Source organism: Anthonomus grandis, chromosome 20 (assembly GCF_022605725.1).
Source record: "Anthonomus grandis grandis chromosome 20, icAntGran1.3, whole genome shotgun sequence".
In the NCBI taxonomy this organism is placed as follows: domain Eukaryota; kingdom Metazoa; phylum Arthropoda; class Insecta; order Coleoptera; family Curculionidae; genus Anthonomus; species Anthonomus grandis.
Genome location: NC_065565.1, coordinates 4,330,139 through 4,350,102, shown reverse-complemented (window position 1 = coordinate 4,350,102; position 19,964 = coordinate 4,330,139). Strand labels below are relative to the sequence as shown.

Genomic DNA, 19,964 nt, shown 5'->3' with positions numbered 1-19,964 from the left:
TCAAGAAACAGGACAACTATCCAGACGACCCGGACAAGGCCGCAGAAGGGTAACTTCGGCTTTAAGAATTAGGCATACAATGTTGGCTGCTCGTAATGTCCGAATAAGCCTATAGACAGTTCGAAATAGGCTGAGAGAAGTAGGTTTACGAGCCAGAGTGCCAGCTAGAGGTCCACGTCTTACCAGAGAATAGATATTTAGATATTCAAGATTGGTCCAATGATGAATCAAGATTTTGTCTATATTTATCAGATAGGCACGATCAGGTTAATTTTTGTCAAACTGAAAGCTTTGGTGGTGGCTCTATCATGGTTTGGGGAGGAATTTCTTTGAGGGTCGCACGAAGATTAAATGTTGACAGGTACATAACCGATATCCTAGCGCCCCATGTAGTGCCCTATATGCCATATATCGGTGATAATTCTGTGCAGCTAGAGTTGTTCGGCAATAGTTAGAAGAGATCGAGATACCCACAAGCTTATGACTACTTTGTTATATTGTATACGAAATGGTTACTAGCTCCAGAATCTATTACAAAATTTTCCATATTGGAATCTTCCTATAGCATAACACCATGATCTTCCTTTGCACTCGCTTTCGAATTGAGAGTCCTGTTTGTGATAATTTACGCATGCAAATCTAAAATTGGAACTTTGACTTCAATAGTTCTTACTAAAGCCCCCTCTTAATGTTCCTGTTACTTCCCCTGGTGCTTACAGAGTATCCAAGCAGTTCTCCCTCTTAAGGAGCAACTTCACTGGACATCCCTAACTGTTAAAAATGTGTTTGCTTCTAACATGGACACTGTCAATAAAACGCGGGAAATTCGACTTTTAAGACGGTCCCAATTTGAGAAAACTACTAAATGTTAACGCCCTCTACTGAAGGTGCAATAATTCGAACTAATTTTGACGTTCTCACAACATATGTATAATAAATAGTTACACGTATTTTGCTGTGGCTAGAGCATCATCAGGCCTAAAATCAGTCTAAGCAAACTGACATTTATATAAGAAACCCTAAATGCCATTGCACAACGGTAATACTATATAAAAAAAGTGACATTTTAAGGTAAAATTATAAAAAAAATAAATAAAAAAGTAGAAATCAACAACATAGACACATCGAGAATCGAAGCCGCCAGCACAAGATTGGAAGTACGAATGTAATCCTTTGATGCTGATATTAAATTACTTAAAAAGTATCATAAATATTAAACCTAAGATTTCGATTTTATAAATGGCTAAGGACAGTGATAAGAAATAAAATAAAATTATTAAAAATTATATTTGACTCGAAAGTAAATTACATACGCGAGAACAGGACTCATAATTACACACATGTTGGGCGCCAAAATGTTTATTGGCTTAATTATTTAGTGGAAGATGAGTTAATAAGAGTTGAATTATGACAAAAAGTGCATAAGCGCTGAGATTGAAGAAGCTATGCAGGAAAAGGATAATCTATGCAAGCTATAATCAGTAAAAATTAAAATTTTTGGGACGAATATAAAGCAAAAAAATGTGCGTATAGAAAAACAATTCTGAACAACTGTGAAAAAATGTAGAAACCTTTCCACCAAATAAAGTCAAACCACCTAGATTTGAAAGAAGGCGTGGTCAAATCCGGCACTAAATTTGAATTCAATAAAACGCGGGAAATTTGAATCTTAGGACGGGCCCAATTTGAAAAAACTACTCTTCTCTGATTGTTATCAATACTTGTATATTTCCTTTTTATATAAAAAGAAACCACTTTCCTACATACAAATCTATTTTAACCAAGAGAACTGAACTGAAGCTGACTGTGCACGTTTCCTAAATTGGGGAAATATGTATAGAACCTGCCAATTAAAAAAAATTAAAAAACCGTCGTACCATTAAACAACTTTTTCTATTGTAACGCACACCGCAGGAGGTCTCGAAGGTCCGCGAATCTTCCGGAATTATGGTCGGCCGAGTATATAGGGAGCCGCGTCGCCGCTGCCTAGTGGTCAGTTCAGTGAAGCTCGGAATATTGGCGCGAAATTTAAATCGGACATAAATGCGGTGAAAATAAATATTTTTAGTGGTCGTAAATAAATTAAGTTGAGTATTTTTGTGTTTATGTTACTTACTGCCATTTTCAATGTCTACTTAACGACTACAAACTAAGAGTATAGCTTCATATCTAAGATTATCTTAAAGGGTTATTAAACATAAATAACTTATTAAGTTTAACAGTCGATTGCGACCTTATTGATTTACTATAGATTCTATAGAAACTTGCTAAAGACATTCACAGAGACCTAATTAGCATTTCTATCGTCCTCTATACAGAGGAGAACTTGCATTGTTCAGGCCCTTTACTATGTTATCTTTACACAGGATGCCGGAGCCCATACTTAATCATTAAGATAAAGACCAATTAAGAGTTAATCTGAGCTCTCCTAATCTGCGAGGACCACTGTAGTTTGGGAATTAACCGTTGTTGTATTTAACAGAAGTCTCATTCTCGGGTCAGGGCTTAAGCTCTTCGGCCAGATGGTATAATGTGAAAATAAATTGGCGTCTTTATGTATTTATTAATTGCAAGGGGCCCCGTTCGCTTGTCATGTAAAATCTGCGTTAAATTTATTATTAGTTTTGTATTTACGAATCTCAGACTAGCAGCTTTAAAAAAATTAAACTTCCCTGTTCATTGAAGCATCTTTGTTGGAAATCTTCTGAAAAATCACTATTTTTCGTTTGTGTTATCCAATCTAATGACGTTCTTTTTATACTAAATATTTATATGTTAAATTGTATCAGATTTATTTAAACAGTGTTATTAAATTAAATATTGCATATAAATTTTCTGCAGAAACATTGTTTTTCATCAAAACGACCCTTACCCCCCCACCCACCCCACACATGTGGCCAGTAAGAAATTCCTTTGAAAAATCACTGTTTTACATTCATAATATGCAATATAATAGCACTGTTTTTGTATTAAACATTTATTAATTTACATATATATAATTATATCAAATTTAAATAAACAAACTGTCTTATGAGATTGGATATTAACGACAAAACTAGCTGTTATTCATGCATATTATTTTGGAAAACAATGATTTTCGAAAACAATTTCTTGCTGGTAAGGTGTGTGGGGTGGGTGGGGGGGGTAAGGGTAGCTTTAATAAAAAATTGTTTTTTTTGGAAGAAAATAATTGTCACAGAGAAAAATCTTTTTTATGAAAGTTATAGATGAAAATATACGTATATAATATACAATTTTATTTACAAGTCGACGAAAATTACGGCACTTAAAAAATATGATAAGAGATTTACATATCTAGTTTTGAAACTCAATTATCTGATGATATTCTTCTGAAAAATCACTGTTTTTCGTCCATAATATCCAATTTAATAGCACTGTTCTTATACTAAATATTTATATATAAAATTATATCAAATTTAAATAAACAGTGTTATTAAATTAAATATTGAATAAATATTTTTTGCAGAAACTTTCTTTTTTATTAAAACGACCCTTACCCCCCCACCCAAACCAAAAAATTTGGCCAGTAAGAAATTCCTTTAAAAAATCACTGTTTTTCGTCCATAATATCCAAGCTAATAGCACTGTTTTTGTATTAAATACTTATTATTATACATATATATAAATATATTAAATTTACATAAACAAACGGTCTTATTAGATTGGATATTAACGGCGAAACCAGCTGTTATTCATGCAAATTATTTTGGAAAACACTGATTTTTGAAAACAATTTTTTACTGGTAAGTTGTGTGGGGTGGGTGGGGGGGGTAGGGGTAGGGTTAGTGAAAAACGGGTTTTTCTTGCAGAAAAATAATAAAACAAAGGTAAGGACACAAAGTCACGGTCTCATCAAATCCATATAATTTTTTTTTTAAATAAGATATTTTTCACAAAAAGAACGTTTATAAAATTCATTACCTAGACCTACACAGATCACATTACAACTAACTACAAAAGAAAAGCTAGGTTAAGTTAACAATTCCCACTAGGGCTCGGAATTTTGGAAAATTATGTATTCGAATACTCACTTCGTTTTTTTTTTGAATATTTGAATTATTCACTATTCCAATAATCATACAAATATTCGAATATATTTGAATACTTGAGTTATTAATAGATATATTTAAATAAAGGAAACCTCTCATACAAAATATCTTGGGATATACCTTGACGAAATTTTAATTCGCATATACATACTTAATGTCTATTTTATGAATTTTAGATAAAAGTGACATCATATATTAACTCAGTCAATTCAAAGATACAGAATTTTAGTATGGGGAGAATTATACAGGGTGTCCGGAAGCTAGATGCAATCCTTTAAGGGGGTGATAGCTGACTTAATTTCAAACATTTTAAGCTAAATATGTCTAGGTCGAAATTTGTTTATAAGTTTTTTATGGGAATTTTTGCATTTTTCTCAAGAAATACCAAAATTTCATACTTAAACGGTAATAGAGCGCAAGTTACAATTGGTATCGGAGTTTATTTTGTTTTGTCTAATGTGTATTAATAAAAATACGATCAATTCCAAGCTTCGAGCAAGAGATACTTACACAATGATTTGTGAATGATGCTTATTTCTTAAGTGATTCCATAAATTGCTTGTTCTTGACATTATACAAACAAAATTTGCATTCAACGCGATCGTCCGTTCTATTAAAATATTGCCAAATTTTGCTTTTCGAACTCATATTGACTTACTATTAGACTTACTGTTAATTAAGTCAATTAATTTAAAATTAACCCTTATACAGTACTTAATCGTTCGCTTTTATACACAACCAGAGTCAAATTCAACTAGTACAACTACGCCGTGCCGTGCCACGTGGAAATCTGGAAAGTGGAAATATTAAATGTTAGCCGTAGCTTGTATGCAAAGAGAAGAAAAGATCGGGCCCGCAATATTTAAATATTCGAGTATTTAAATACTCAAATATTAGAATATTCGTTGAAATGAATAAATTTTTTTGCAAAAACTCGATATTTGAATATTCGAATAAACCGAGTTTGATTCCGAGCCTTAATTCCCACCATAGATAAGAATGTATGCTTAAAAAAATAAAAATGTAAAATGTCACCAGTGGGGAACGATCCAGCAACCTTTAGATTCACAGGCGCGCCTCTAACCTATGGGCCACCAAGTAACATGATCAAACATGGGGAACAATCCGAACTATACTATTTATAAGTGTGAATATAAGTAAACAATCTTAACAATAAAAACTAAAAATATCTAAAATCGAAAAAGAAAAGACTTTTTTAAGACAGGTTGTTATAAATGAGGTGAGGTTCAAACGTGAAAATATCGTTCACACACACAAGGACAGGGCTCTTCTTAGCTTTAGTTATTTCCATTTTTTCTAACAAGTCCAGTTTTTTGCCTTTTGAGCACTCATGCAAAATATCCGCTCCCTGAGTTAAAGAAAAACCATGTGAGGAGGCCAATAAATGATTCGCAAACGCCGATTTAGTTTCGATCATGTCAGTATCCCTATACCTGTCCACCAAACTTGTATGTTCCTTTATTCTGGTGAAAATGTTTCTCCCCGATTGCCCTATGTAAATGGCATTACAGTCATTACCTCTTAAGGCACCATATGTATTTCATGCAAGGCGGAGCGCCAGCACACTTCTCTCTTCTTCTTTCCTAATCGCTGGATAGGTCGTGGGAGCCAGAGGCCATGGCCGGCGCGAAGTCCCAATTTTAACCCGCTGGATTTTTGTGTATGGGGAGATATGAAGTCGCTCGTTTACAAAGAAATAGTGAATTCCAGAGAAGCACCATGGCAGAGAATTTTCTATGCTGCACAAAAGCTACGAAACGAACAATTATTTTTTAAAATTAGGAGATCTTTCAGCAAAAGAAAGCTGTTAAATGTATTGAAGTGAATGGTAGACATTTTGAACAGTTTTTGTCAAAAGCAGATCTATTTTTTTACTAAATCTCGTCACAGTTTCAAAATGGAAAAGTTATCAGTCGCATAGTTAAGTCTGTTTTCGTTAATGTTATTTTCTAGTGTCATAGTTATTTTAAATAAAGTTAATTAAATGATAATCCAATTTTTGTCTGCATTATTCTCAATGACTTATACTAAAACATTATTTATGATGTAAAAGATGATTGGTGAAGAGTAACAAGACATTATTGCTTGCTTGAGCTGCTGTACTAAATAATTTGAAGGCAGATATCTCGAAAACGGCTACTCTGAGCAACCCGAAAGTAGTATACCTTTTTTACGTAAAAAATATGAAAAAAGTATTATTTTCAATAAAAACTTAAATACAGTTAAGCACAAAAAAGTTATGACCTTATGAAAGAGAAAAAGATGTCGCAGACAGCGCCCCCTACATTGTACACTCAATTTGTTAAAAAAATGAATTTCTCGACCTAAAAAACCCCTAACTACAAATTTTTGTGAAAAAAGGTTAACTTTTGTTAAAGTTATAACAAAAAAAAACAAAAAAAAAGTTTTAAGTTTAACACCATGTATCTCAGTTAATATCAACTTTTGGATATAGGTAAATATAGTTAAATCGTAATATTTTTACATCAGGTGTCTGTGGTTTTTTCATGTACCATTAATTAGCGGACACCCTGTATACTATTATTATTAGTACTGAGTCTAGTCTCTCTACTTATACCATAACCACGAATTTTAAAGTAAACAATCCGTTCGGTCCTATGCATTCCTCGGATGGTCCCCATCCTCATGTAATTCATCCTCTATTTTCATGCCGTACATCGTGTATCGTTACGAGTGAATTCAAATTTGTATTTTCCCTTTTTTTCACAATTAGTTTGTCCCCCAAACATTTGTTCAGTAAGAAATGCCTTTGAAAAATCTCTGTATATCGGCCATAAAATCCAATCTAATAACGCTGTTTTTATGCTAAATATTTATATATAAAATTATGTCAAATTTATATAAACAGTGTTATTAAATTAAATATTGCATATATATTTTCTGCAGAAACATTGTTTTTTATCAAAACAACCCTTACCCGCCCACCCACCCCAAACGTTTGTCCTGTAAGAAATGCTTTTGAAAAATCACTGTTTTCGTCCATATTATCCAATCTAATAACGCTATTTTTATACTAAATATTTATATATAAAATTATATGAAATTTATATAAACAATGTTATTAAATTAAATATTGCATATATTTTTTCTGCAGAAACATTGTTTTTCATCAAAACAACCCTTACCCGCCCACCCACCCCAAACATTTATCCAGTAAAAAATGCCTTTGAAAAATCACTGTATATCGGCCATAAAATCCAAGCTAATAACGCTGTTTTTATACTAAATATTTATATATACAATTATATCAAATTTAAATAAACAGTGTTATTAAATTACATATTGCATATATATTTTCTGCAGAATAATTCTTTTTTAGTAAAATAACCCCTACACCCCCCACCCACCCCAAAAATTTGCCCAGTAAGAAATTCCTTTGAAATCACTGATTTTCGCCTATAATAACCAATTTAATTGCACTGTTTTTATATTAAATATTTATTAATATACATATATATAATTATATCAAATTTAAATAAACAAACTGTGTTATCAGATTAAATATTAACAACAAAACCAGCTGTTATTCATGCGTATTATTTTGGAAAACAATGATTTTTCAAAACAATTTCTTACTGGTAAGTTGTGTGGGGTGGGTGGGGGGGTAAGGATAGGCTTAGTGAAAAACGATATTTTTTCCACAAAATAATTACCTTAGAAAAAAATGATTTTTAAGAAAATTATATGTGAGAATATACGTATATAATATACGATTCAGTTAACAAATCGGAGAAAATTTCGACTTTTAAAAAAATGTACAATAGATTTACATATCTAGTCTTTAAACTCGATCAATACACTTCAAATATGTAATAAAATGATCCCGATATCACATATATACCACTGTGTAGCATACGATATACTTTTCATAATCGTATATATCTTATAGTGTAATAATGGAGTATCATACATAGAGAAATAGTAGAAAATGCAATAACGTGTACGAAACACAATAATTATATCAAATAAGATATAAAAATTAAAAAAAAAACTCACGAATTCAACTTAACTGAAAATTAAACTAGGATTTAAAAATAAAATTTAATTTAGAAAAATGCTATGTTTACTTTTTTTTTTAACAAATATTTACGATAAATGTAAACTTTGTTGATAGACTTTCTAAACATCCAGTAAAATATACTATATGTAATTTAAGCTTAAATAGATACTTTTATTATAAATTCCATATCAACAATTATTTAACGATTAAAATAAAGGTTCTATACCAGTCTACTATAACTAAAAATTCAACGTTATGCTTATGATAAGTATATTTGTTAAGAAGGTCTTTTTTAACTTCTATGACATAATAATTTTATATTCTTCTTAAAAGTGAATAACATAAACATAATATTAATTTCCTCAACTTATACCTCGCGGACATTTGATCCGATATTTATAGTTGAAGTTCAACCAAAAATTTACAACTCGTGTAAACAAAAAATGGACGTTTATTTAACTATCCTGTGTTGCTTGGGAAGTTAGGATGTTTGATATGTAGCCAACTTGCTAAATAAATAGGAACTTTTAAGAAGAATGAAGGAGTAGGACATATAGGAAGATTAGGCTATAAGAATTAGCAAATCTGATAAACGAAACTCTTCACTACCCCAAATGTGTTTTACCCACAATTCGTGACATCTTAAAAAATCAACTGGTATAATTCAAAACAAAGGTAAGAACACAAAGTCACGGTCTCATCAAATCCATATAATTTGTTCAAAGCTACACGTGTTTCGCTCCTATCGGAGCATCATCAGGCCTAGACCTACACACAACAATTTCTTTTGTTGTTAGTCGTCATGTGATCTGTGTTGGTTGATATGGTCTAGGCCTGATGTTGCTTCGATAGAAGCGAAACACGTGTAGCTTTGAGAAAAAAATTATATGGCTTTGATGAGACCGTGACTTTGTGTTCTTACGTTTAAATACGGTTTAAAATTTGCAGTGTAAACCTGATTGCAAGTCTAGGAATCGCAATAAAATGCATTTATGTATAGGGCAAAACATATAAAGCACTTTCGTACATTGTGGACTTTACAGCTTTTTATTGCCACGTCATGAAGCGTATCAAAGAGTAAAACTGTCGTTTAATGTTTCGGAAAATAAATTGTTAAGTTTATGTTCTTAGACAAGTAAATACAAAAATCCTTTCATTTTTAAGTGACCCTGTAAGCTGAAGAGAAACTGTGTAGAAATGTGATGGGTCCTCACATGAGTCTGACAGAGTAAGGTTACCCTAAATAGACGAAGAATAATAAGAGGTGCACTTTATTAACTGCATGTTCTATATGAGCAAAACAATGCTAATTCTCGTGCTTAACAAGAGATGGCGTGCTAAAATATGGGGTGCCTTGGTACCTAACAGTGATCTGTGTGTGCCTAAGAATCGGTTTGCAGCTTTTTTTTAATCTCGATTAGGTATAGAGGAGAGTGGGATAGAGAGTTTATATAAAATAAGTCGGATATGTCTTCTCCTGCTTGATATGTTTGTTTTTGGTATTTTGAGGCTTTTACTAATGCACAAATGCACTCATTTAAGTCAACAAAGCCACTTTTACCAAAAGGGGACGTTATCGATAATTAATAAAAAAAAATAATGGAGGCGCCGGGTATCGATCCCGGTACCTCTCGCATGCTAAGCGAGCGCTCTACCATCTGAGCTACGCCCCCTATGGATGCATAAATGCACTCATTTAAGTCAATAAAACCACTTTTACCAAAAGTAGATCATTACCAATAATTCATTTAAATAAAAAAATGGAGGCGCCGGGTATCGATCCCGGTACCTCTCGCATGCTAAGCGAGCGCTCTACCATCTGAGCTACGCCCCCTATAGATGCATAAATGCACTCATTTAAACCAATAAAACCACTTTTACCAAAAGTAGATCATGACCAATAATTAATTTTAAAAAAATAATGGAGGCGCCGGGTATCGATCCCGGTACCTCTCGCATGCTAAGCGAGCGCTCTACCATCTGAGCTACGCCCCCTATGGATGCATAAATGCACTCATTTAAACCAATAAAACTACTTTTACCAAAAGTAGATCATGACCAATAATTAATTTTAAAAAAATAATGGAGGCGCCGGGTATCGATCCCGGTACCTCTCGCATGCTAAGCGAGCGCTCTACCATCTGAGCTACGCCCCCTATGGATGCATAAATGCACTCATTTAAACCAATAAAACCACTTTTACCAAAAGTAGATCATGACCAATAATTAATTTTAAAAAAATAATGGAGGCGCCGGGTATCGATCCCGGTACCTCTCGCATGCTAAGCGAGCGCTCTACCATCTGAGCTACGCCCCCCATACATGCATTTCGTTAACTTTTATTAACATTTTACCGAAAAAACCAAACTTACAATTATACCTACATAAAGTCCCAAAACCGGTACTACCATTATGTAATTTCGGCATATTTTGAACACCTGACACAGGTGTGGTACTTGCATCCGTCCTTCGCAAATTCGCATTTCTCTTTTGTGTTCACATCGTTATTTTTACGGCCATAATAAATTGATCATCATTAATTAAAATGTATAGCAACTAGGGATAATGTTATTACTGTAATTAATGCGATATTGGGGGTTTTGCACATTTGTAACCTATATAGAGCCATGCATAGGGAATCATTAAAACAGAGTACAAAACTTGATAAACGAATTTGTCCCAATGATACCAGCCCATACATTAAGTGACTATCTATGTTGATGATCCTCCAGTGGTATCACATGCCTTGGATTTACATCGTTGTAATAATGGAAGTTGTGTCGTTTTACAAATTCATTTTTCATCAGTGAACAACACAAAGTCAAAAAAGTCCTGTTGTAGTTGGATTTGATGCAAAGCCCAGCGGCAAAAGTTTCGGCGATTAGCAAAATCTTGATCGCTTAATTCTTGTACAAGCTGTACGTGATATGGATGAAATTTATGTTTCCGGGTGATTCTTTAATGTTCAACTGCCTTTTAATTTGCCTACAAGAGACATGCGGATTTTCTACTAGGGCTTGCATAACAAGCATTTCATTTTGTGGATTTGCCCCTGTTTTTTGTCTTTGTGACATTTCATAATTTAAATTTCCAGTTCTTTCAAATCTCTCCTTTAGTCTTTCAAATGCCAATCGATTTGGATGGCGTTCCGCATCCGGATATCTCTGTGCATAAACTCTGCTTGCCAGTAAACAATCTTTCTCACTTGCACCCAAACAGTAAATCATTTTCACCATATCCTCTTTTGAAAAATTCATTTTTAATGCAAAAATGTTTCGCTTTAGTGATAAACTGACAACACTAAATCTTCTGTTAAAGTAATTGCTTGATTTTTGTGCAATTGTTATTGCAATTGTTATTCTTTTAAATTAAAACGAGACTATTGTGGATTTTAAGGGCGAAATTAGGAAAAAGTTTAAAAAACTATCACATTGTGAACATTTTAAGATAAAAAAATATGGGTCATTCCATTTGAAAAAAATAAGATATGGTTGTTTACATTTTTTGGTTTTGGATAGAGTATTGCGAACACCCTGTAGAATATTATCAAATTCTCATAGGACCATAAAGTAAGCGTAAGTATGCACTAACAACCTACAAAAGATTTGGCTTGTAGGATCCCAAATGAGTGAATTATTTTTGTTTTTGTGGAGACGTGCAAACGTCGATTTTTTGATAAAATATTAAATATCTCACAAACGGGTAAGTTTTGGTATAGACGATGCTTGATAAAAGGTATGCAGAATTTTTAAAGCAATCCAAAAATGCAATAAAATATAGGGTGTTCCATTTAAATTAAAAATGTCTGAAATATCCAAAAATATTTTTACGTTATGCACCTTAGACAGTAAAGTAACTTTGTATAAATTTTTTTTTTGTATCACTTTATAAGGAGCTATCGTCCGTTATCGCACTAATGGGACACCCTGTATATAAATATTTTGTATAAAAACAGTGTTAATAAATTAAAGATTATGGACAGAAAACAGGGATTTTGCAAAATAATTTTTTACTGGTTAAGTGTGTGGGGTGAGTGGGGGGTGTAAGGATAATGTTTTTGAAAAACAGTTTTTTTTGTAAAAGATAAAAACCGTTTTTTAACAAAACTACCCTTAGCCCCCCACCCACCCCAAACAGCTTACCAGTAAGGCGTTATGTGCAAAATCACTGTTTTTCAAATTACTACGTAGGAACAATAAATGATTTTTACTATAATCCTTAATTTATTAAAACATTTTTTGTATTAACAATTTATATATCAAATTATTATTAAATTTAAATAATACATATTGACTTGATTCTTATAAGTTATTTTGTTTATTTAAATTTATATATAAATATTTTGTATAAAAACTGTGTTAATAAATTATAAATTACTGACGAAAAACAGGGATTTTGCAGAAGAATTTTTTACTGGTTAAGTGTGTGGGGTGGGTGGGGGGTGTAAGGGTAATGTTTTTAAAAAATGTTTTTTTTTTGTAAAAGATAAAAACCGTTTTTTTAACAAAATCACCCTTAGCCCCCCACCCACCCCAAACAGCTTACCAGTAAGGCGTTATGTGCAAAATCACTGTTTTTCAAATTACCACGTAGGAACAATAAATGATTTTTACCATAATCCTTAATTTATTAACACAGTTTTTGTATTAACTATTTATATATCAATTTATTATTAAATTTAAATAATATATATTGTCTTATAGTCTTTGTTCTTCTGTGTTATTTCACTGAATAAAATTTATATATAAATATTTTGTATAAAAACAGTGTTAATAAATTAAGGATTATTGACGAAAAACAGAGATTTTGCAAAAGAATTTTTTACTGGTTAAGTGTGTGGGGTGGGTGGGGGGTATAAGGATAATGTTTTTGAAAAACAGTTTTTTTTTGTAAAAGATAAAAACCGTTTTTTAACAAAACTACCCTTAGCCCCCCACCCACCCCAAACAGCTTACCAGTAAGGCGTTATGTGCAAAATCACTGTTTTTCAAATTACCACGTAGGAACAATAAATGATTTTTACCATAATCCTTAATTTATTAACACAGTTTTTGTATTAACTATTTATATATCAATTTATTATTAAATTTAAATAATATATATTGGCTTTGTTCTTATGGGTTATTTTATTTATTAAAGTTTATATATAAATATTTTGTTTAAAAACAGTGTTAATAAATTAGAAATTACTGACGAAAAACAGGGATTTTGCAGAAGAATTATTTTACTGTTAAGTGTGTGGGGTGGGTGGGGGGTGTAAGGGTAATGTTTTTGAAAAATGTTTTTTTTTGTAAAAGACAAAAACCGTTTTTTAACAAAAGTACCCTTAGCCCCCCACCCACCCCAAACAGCTTACCAGTAAGGCGTTATGTGCAAAATCACTGTTTTTCAAATTACTATGTAGGAACAATAAATGATTTTTACCATTTTCCTTAATTTATTAAAACATTTTTTGTATTAACTATTTATATATCAAATTATTATTAAATTTAAATAATATATATTGGCGTTGTTCTTATGGGTTATTTTATTTATTTAAATTTTTATATAAATATTTTGTATAAAAACTGTGTTAATAAATTAGAAATTACTGACGAAAAACAGGGATTTTTCAGAAAAATTTTTTACTGGTTAAGTGTGTGGGGTGGGTGGGGGGTGTAAGGATAATGTTTTTGAAAAACAGTTTTTTTTGTAAAAGACAAAACCCGTTTTCTTAACAAAAGTACCTTTAGCCCCCCACCCACCTCAAACAGCTTACCAATAAGAAGTTATGTGCAAAATCACTGTTTTTCAAATTACTACGTAGGAACAATAAATGATTTTTACCATAATCCCTAATTTCTTAACACAGTTTTTGTATTAAGTATTTATATATCAAATTATTATTAAATTTAAATAATATATATTGGCTTGATTCTTATAAGTTATTTTGTTTATTTAAATTTATATATAAACATTTTCTATAAAAACAGTGTTAACAAATTAGAAATTACTGACGAAAAAGAGAGATTTTGCAAAAGAATTTTTTACTGTTAAGTGTGTGGGGTGGGTGGGGGGGTGTAAGGGTAATGTTTTTGAAAAACAGTTTTTTTTGTAAAAGAGAAAAACCGTTTTTTAACAAAACTACCTTTAGCCCCCCACCCACCCCAAACAGCTTACCAGTAAGGCATTATGTGCAAAATCACAGTTTTTCAAATTACTACGTAGGAACAATAAATGATTTTTACCATATTCCTTAATTTATTAAAACATTTTTTGTATTAAGTATTTATATATCAAATTATTATTAAATTTAAATAATATATATTGTCTTATAGTCTTTGTTCTTCTGTGTTATTTCACTGAATAAAATTTATATATAAATATTATGGACAAAAAACAGGGATTTTGCAGAAGAATTTTTTACTGGTTAAGTGTGTGGGGTGGGTGGGGGGTGTAAGGGTAATGTTTTTGAAAAATGTTTTTTTTTTGTAAAAGACAAAAACCGTTTTTTTAACAAAATCACCCTTAGCCCCCCACCCACCCCAAACAGCTTACCAGTAAGACGTTACTTCCAAAATCACTGTTTTTCAAAATATTACGTACGAACAATAGATGGTTTCTACCATAATGCCTAATTTCTTAACACAGTTTTTGTATTAAGTATTTATATATCAAATTATTATTAAATTTAAATAATATATATTGTCTTATAGTCTTTGTTCTTCTGTGTTATTTCACTGAATAAAATTTATATATAAATATTTTGTATAAAAACAGTGTTAATAAATTAAAGATTATGGACGAAAAACAGGGATTTTGCAAAAGAATTTTATACTGGTTAAGTGTGTGGGGTGGGTGGGGGGTGTAAGGATAATGTTTTTAAAAAACAGTTTTTTTTTTTGTAAAAGACAAAAACCGTTTTTTAACAAAAGTACCCTTAGCCCCCCACCTCCCCCAAACAGCTTACGTATGAACCTGCCTCATATTATTATTACCGTTATTATAGCCAGGTTACTAAATTAATTTTTGTTTTGTTTCAGGTAAGCGATTCATTCTTATGGTGAGTATAATTATAGTCTGAAATAGCCACTGTAATTGTCCCTTTTTTATATGCTTTAATTTATTAATTCATTCAACCACCTATTTAACAAATAACATTTAAAATAGTGCTTATCCCGAGGTGATCCCCGTCCCGTTTTATTATTCGGATGAATAATTAGTCTGGATAAGCGCGATTTATGCGACGGAAGCCATTCCGGCACGTGCGCCTGGACGCGTCTGGACGTTCCCGTTCCCGACAAACGCGTTTTCCCGGCAAGTCGCCCCTTAACCCCGACGGAGGACGGGCGTCGCGACGCGCCGGTTTTCTCACTTACGCGGAAAGTTCTTACGCGAATTTTCTCAAGTGATGCAAATAATAATGTTCAATATTTATAAGAATGAGAACAATTCAATGAGTTATAATTAATTTTTTTTTGTGAGAGTGCAGCAGTTATGGGATTTAACCGTTGACACTCTAAATAAGGTTTTTTTATAGTGAGAGTTAATTTTTTTTAAATATTTATTAATGACGGGATACCCCATTACATAATTAAACAATATAATAACAGCTTGTAGAATGCTAACTTAAAGTTAACCGAAAACTTATCCTCTGAAACAAAATCAAATTACAAAAATATGTAACATATGAACAGTGATATAGATAGACTAAAAGGTTCAAACATTAAAACTAAACAACAGAATTGACCAATTGCTTGTTTAAATTCACTGACAGGCCAAACACTTTAATGTTGCAATCACCTCTTATTTTTCATTAACACTCCCCTAAAAAAAACTGTGATTTTTCTAAAGAATTTCTTACTGAGTAAATATTTGGGGTGGGTGGAGGAGTAACGTTTGTATTGATGAAAAACAATGTTTTTTCAATAAACACACATCTCACTATTTAGGTGTTATTACATATTGAGGTGTTACTACACCTCAAATATTTGATGAAATTTTTTTGAAAAATCACTGTTTTTCTTTCATATTATCCAATCTAATAACGCTGTCTTTTTACTAAATATTTATATATAAAATAATATCGAATTTAAATAAACAGTGTTATTAAATTGAATATTGAATATATATATATTCTGTCAAAAAAAAACATTTTTCATTACCCTACCTTTACCCCCCACACAACTTACTAGTGAGTTGTTTAAAAAAATCATTGTTTTTCAAACTAATATTCATGAATAACAGCTGATTTCGTCATTAATATCCAATCTAATAACACAGTTTGTTTATTTAAATTTTATATAATTATATATTTTTATATTAATAAATATTTAATACTAAAACAGTGCTGTTAGATTAGATATTATGGACTAAAAACAATGATTTTTCAAAAGAAATTCTTACTGGGCAAATGTTTGGGGTGGGTGGGGGGGGGGTAAGGATTGTGTTGATAAAAACAATGTTTTTGCAGTAAATGTATATGCAATATTTAATTTAATAACACTGTTTATTTAAATTTAATATAATTTTATATACAGGGTGTCTGTATATAAAATTATAAAATTATGCATTTACATGCGCGAGCGCATCCAGACTGCTGCTCAAGAAATAAATAGAGCTGGCCACGCTCAATGGATTAAGCGATCCAATATAAGAAGGTGTAAGGCGTGTATAAACCGAATTAATTTGTATCGAAAAAAAAAAAACGATTTTTTTTTCACAAAATAGTTCTTTCACAAAATAGTTGCATTAAAACAACCATTTTTTTTTTGAGGTTAACAAAAAATTCAAAAAGTTTTTGTCTTTAATACGGCATGGAATAAATAAGTTTTTACGCTAATGGGCACCAAGATTCTATTATTATTTTATTGCGTCATAAAACTTCAAAAAAATCCGATATTGCAATTTCAAAAATTTTTCCTGTGAAAAATATTTGCATAACTGAAAAATTTTAATACGCATCATAAAGCGCATCTATCGGCAAATAATATCCAACCGAAGAAATTGTGATTTTTTTTTCATTTTCATATATCTCGAAAACCGTAACACTTTCGTTAGAGCTATGTTGGATTATTCTGATTGGAAATAGTCCAATCTATTAGGAGTTTTCATTTGGACCACTATTTACGGGACACCCTGTATATAAATATTTAGTATAAAAATAGCGTTATTAGATTGGATAATATGAACGAAGAATTTTATTCAGTAGATTTTTGGTTTTGGTATATTTATTAACCGTATATTGTCAAGGTATATTTACTAAATTGTAGAATGTATGTGTATCAAATACAATACAAAAACACAGATTACCTAAACCAGATGCGAAAGCTTGCGTCGGCACCTTTCAAGTTCGCAACCCAAGCGGCGTACAAAGGCGCGGCTCCAGCCAAAGCGAAGCCTTTACCGGTAGCGGATGAAATGATTTCCACCATTGGTCATAGACTTTCTTTATTTTTTAACACGCATTTTTTTTGCACCAGTTGTTCAGTTTCAAAAAAAAAACTATCTATTAATAAATATTTATTTTATTATAAATGGTTAAGAATTCGAATTTTTTTTATTAGTTTTCTCCTAGATTTTTTTAAAGATTTCAAATCTCTGTTAGCATACTTTAAAGCATAAAATATCCTAAGTCTTATAAATAACTTTACAATATATAATCGAGGGAAATTATTACAGGGATGATTAAATTTTATTAAACTCATAACGTTTAAATATTTATGAGAAATGCCAGGTTTAGTAGATATTTGATTAAACATTGAACTAATTTTTTTTCTAATTCATAAATAAAACATACAAATTTCTCGCTAGGTGTTTTCAAAGTACCAAAAATATTAGTTTCGGTGTTGCTATATGCCTTTAGTTTAGTTAATAAATTTGAAGCATCAAGGTTTCCGGATTCTTCTGAAAAACTGACACAAATGGGACATTTATGAATATTTAAAGCTTTTTTAATTAAGTAACCACAGACATATTTAAAAGCATTTTGTGTGGTTAAACTGTGTTCTCTATAATCACAATCAGAAACAGTTATTGCCTTACATATTTGGGATGACTGCGTAGACATCACTTCTCTTAAATTTCCATCTGAAATGTTTTTTAACTCAGCTAGAAGCACGCCTAAATCCTCCTCACAGTTCATATATTCAAAGTGTAAAAAATTCTGACAAAATATTTTTTTATGGGCTCTTTAAAATTGAATTGGGGTTGGATTTACGCAATTCCCTCCTTGTCGCCTTATATTTCCGAAATAATTTTCAAGACAGTCTTGATTTATTTTTCTGGTTTTTAGGTAGCCAAATCCGCAATTTGAAAGGCGCTGCCATAAAACTTTCAATCCATAAATAGATATCATCCAACACGAACGAAACTTGACACTTTTTTGTCAAATTTTTTCCCTTATTATTGCATAATTCAAGATTTTTTATAAATAGCCACATGTGATTTAAAAACTCAACTTGATAATCAAGACCCTGATATGCATTTTTAAATTTATTCGGGTGGGACGTATCTGTAGAATTAAACAAATCAAACAAAGTATTAAATTTATCTATAATTTTAATTGTAGGTAAAGCATCTACAGGAAGTGCTCCTAAAGTCATATATGTATTCATTCCACTCGCAACACTATGACTTAAAACTTGAGTGGACAGTTTTACCTTCATCTTTTCAAAGTTATTAGAATATATGTGGGATTTAGTAAGTTTCGGAGCACACCTATACACTTGCTGGCTATCTTTTTCATAAAATTGTTCGACAAACTTCCAAGACGTTACTTTGTTGTCAAAATGAAAATTATTTTCGGCTAAATTATTTTTAGTAGCCTTTAATAAATGTGGAGGGTCAAAAATGTAAACTAATTTCAAATCGCCCAATTGAAATTCAGGTATTTCTTTGTTAACCTTTAGCATTCTAGAAAGCTGTATAAAATTAGAGCCTATATCAGTTACTAAGCCTTGGATAAATAAACCAGCATCTGATAACTTTTTTACGCATTCAGTTAATATTTTTAAAATATCTGAAGCTTTAAGTTGGGAGTTTACAAAAAAATAAGCCAGTGGTTGCTTCCAGTTATGAAAAAGTCCGCGAACCATAATAGCAGCAACATTTTGTGCTATGATATTATTATTGTCATTTTTTCCAATAGCCTCCCAGCCTACAATTTCATCTTTCGCTAAATTAAAATAAAGATAGGACATTAAAGATGTTTCATCAATACATATGGTACAATACTTATCAAGTTCAGACATAGTTTTAACTTTAATAGCAAGAGAATTGAATGTTTGTTCGTTTAGTCCTGGTTTTGAAACAATACTTTGTGTCATTTTTTCCAGAGTACGTTTAGTAAGTAAATTTAATATTTTTGCGAGAAATCTATATGCTTTTGAACCCAAGAAATACAAAAAAAATTTTTTCGTTTTAATATATTCTTTTTTAAGCCTCTGACTTGGTATCGCAACTTCAGTTTTCTTGGGCTATTGGCAGTCAATGCAGATGAAGTTTGTGTTCCTATGCTTGGTGATTTTATGCTTGTAATGTAATTGATGGGTGTATCTTTAGTGTCTGTCACATCTAAAACATTATTAACTCTAATACTATTTAAAACTAAATAAATTAAATACGTTTACCTTAAAGGATCACTTGGAAGACCAAAAAAGGTTACTCATATGTTCACAGAAGAACAGCATCTACTTATGCACTTATAATTCATCATAGTTAAAAAAATATATTTGCGCTCGCACTATGCCACTTCTCAGCATCACGGGTACCGAAGCAAGCGTGAAACTAAAATAATTGTGCTCCCATACTATTCGATCCGACGTTGAGCAGACGAAAATAGTGGGAAACGCAGATCATGCCGCCAGGCTTAC

At 31.4% G+C, this 19,964-nt stretch overlaps 1 protein-coding gene and 5 non-coding genes across 6 annotated transcripts in view; 1 reads left to right on the top strand and 5 right to left on the bottom strand.

The window, feature by feature from the left end:
* Window positions 1-19,964, top strand: part of LOC126747927 (liprin-alpha-1) — a 455,345-nt gene that overhangs the window by 51,951 nt on the left and 383,430 nt on the right. The gene's annotated exons all lie outside the window — the stretch shown is intronic.
* On the bottom strand, window positions 9,713-9,785 carry Trnaa-agc (transfer RNA alanine (anticodon AGC)). The gene has a single exon. It is a non-coding gene; the product is annotated as a tRNA-Ala (tRNA).
* Window positions 9,874-9,946, bottom strand: Trnaa-agc (transfer RNA alanine (anticodon AGC)). The gene has a single exon. It is a non-coding gene; the product is annotated as a tRNA-Ala (tRNA).
* Trnaa-agc (transfer RNA alanine (anticodon AGC)) lies at window positions 10,035-10,107 on the bottom strand. Its single transcript has one exon. It is a non-coding gene; the product is annotated as a tRNA-Ala (tRNA).
* Trnaa-agc (transfer RNA alanine (anticodon AGC)) lies at window positions 10,196-10,268 on the bottom strand. The gene has a single exon. It is a non-coding gene; the product is annotated as a tRNA-Ala (tRNA).
* Window positions 10,357-10,429, bottom strand: Trnaa-agc (transfer RNA alanine (anticodon AGC)). Its single transcript has one exon. It is a non-coding gene; the product is annotated as a tRNA-Ala (tRNA).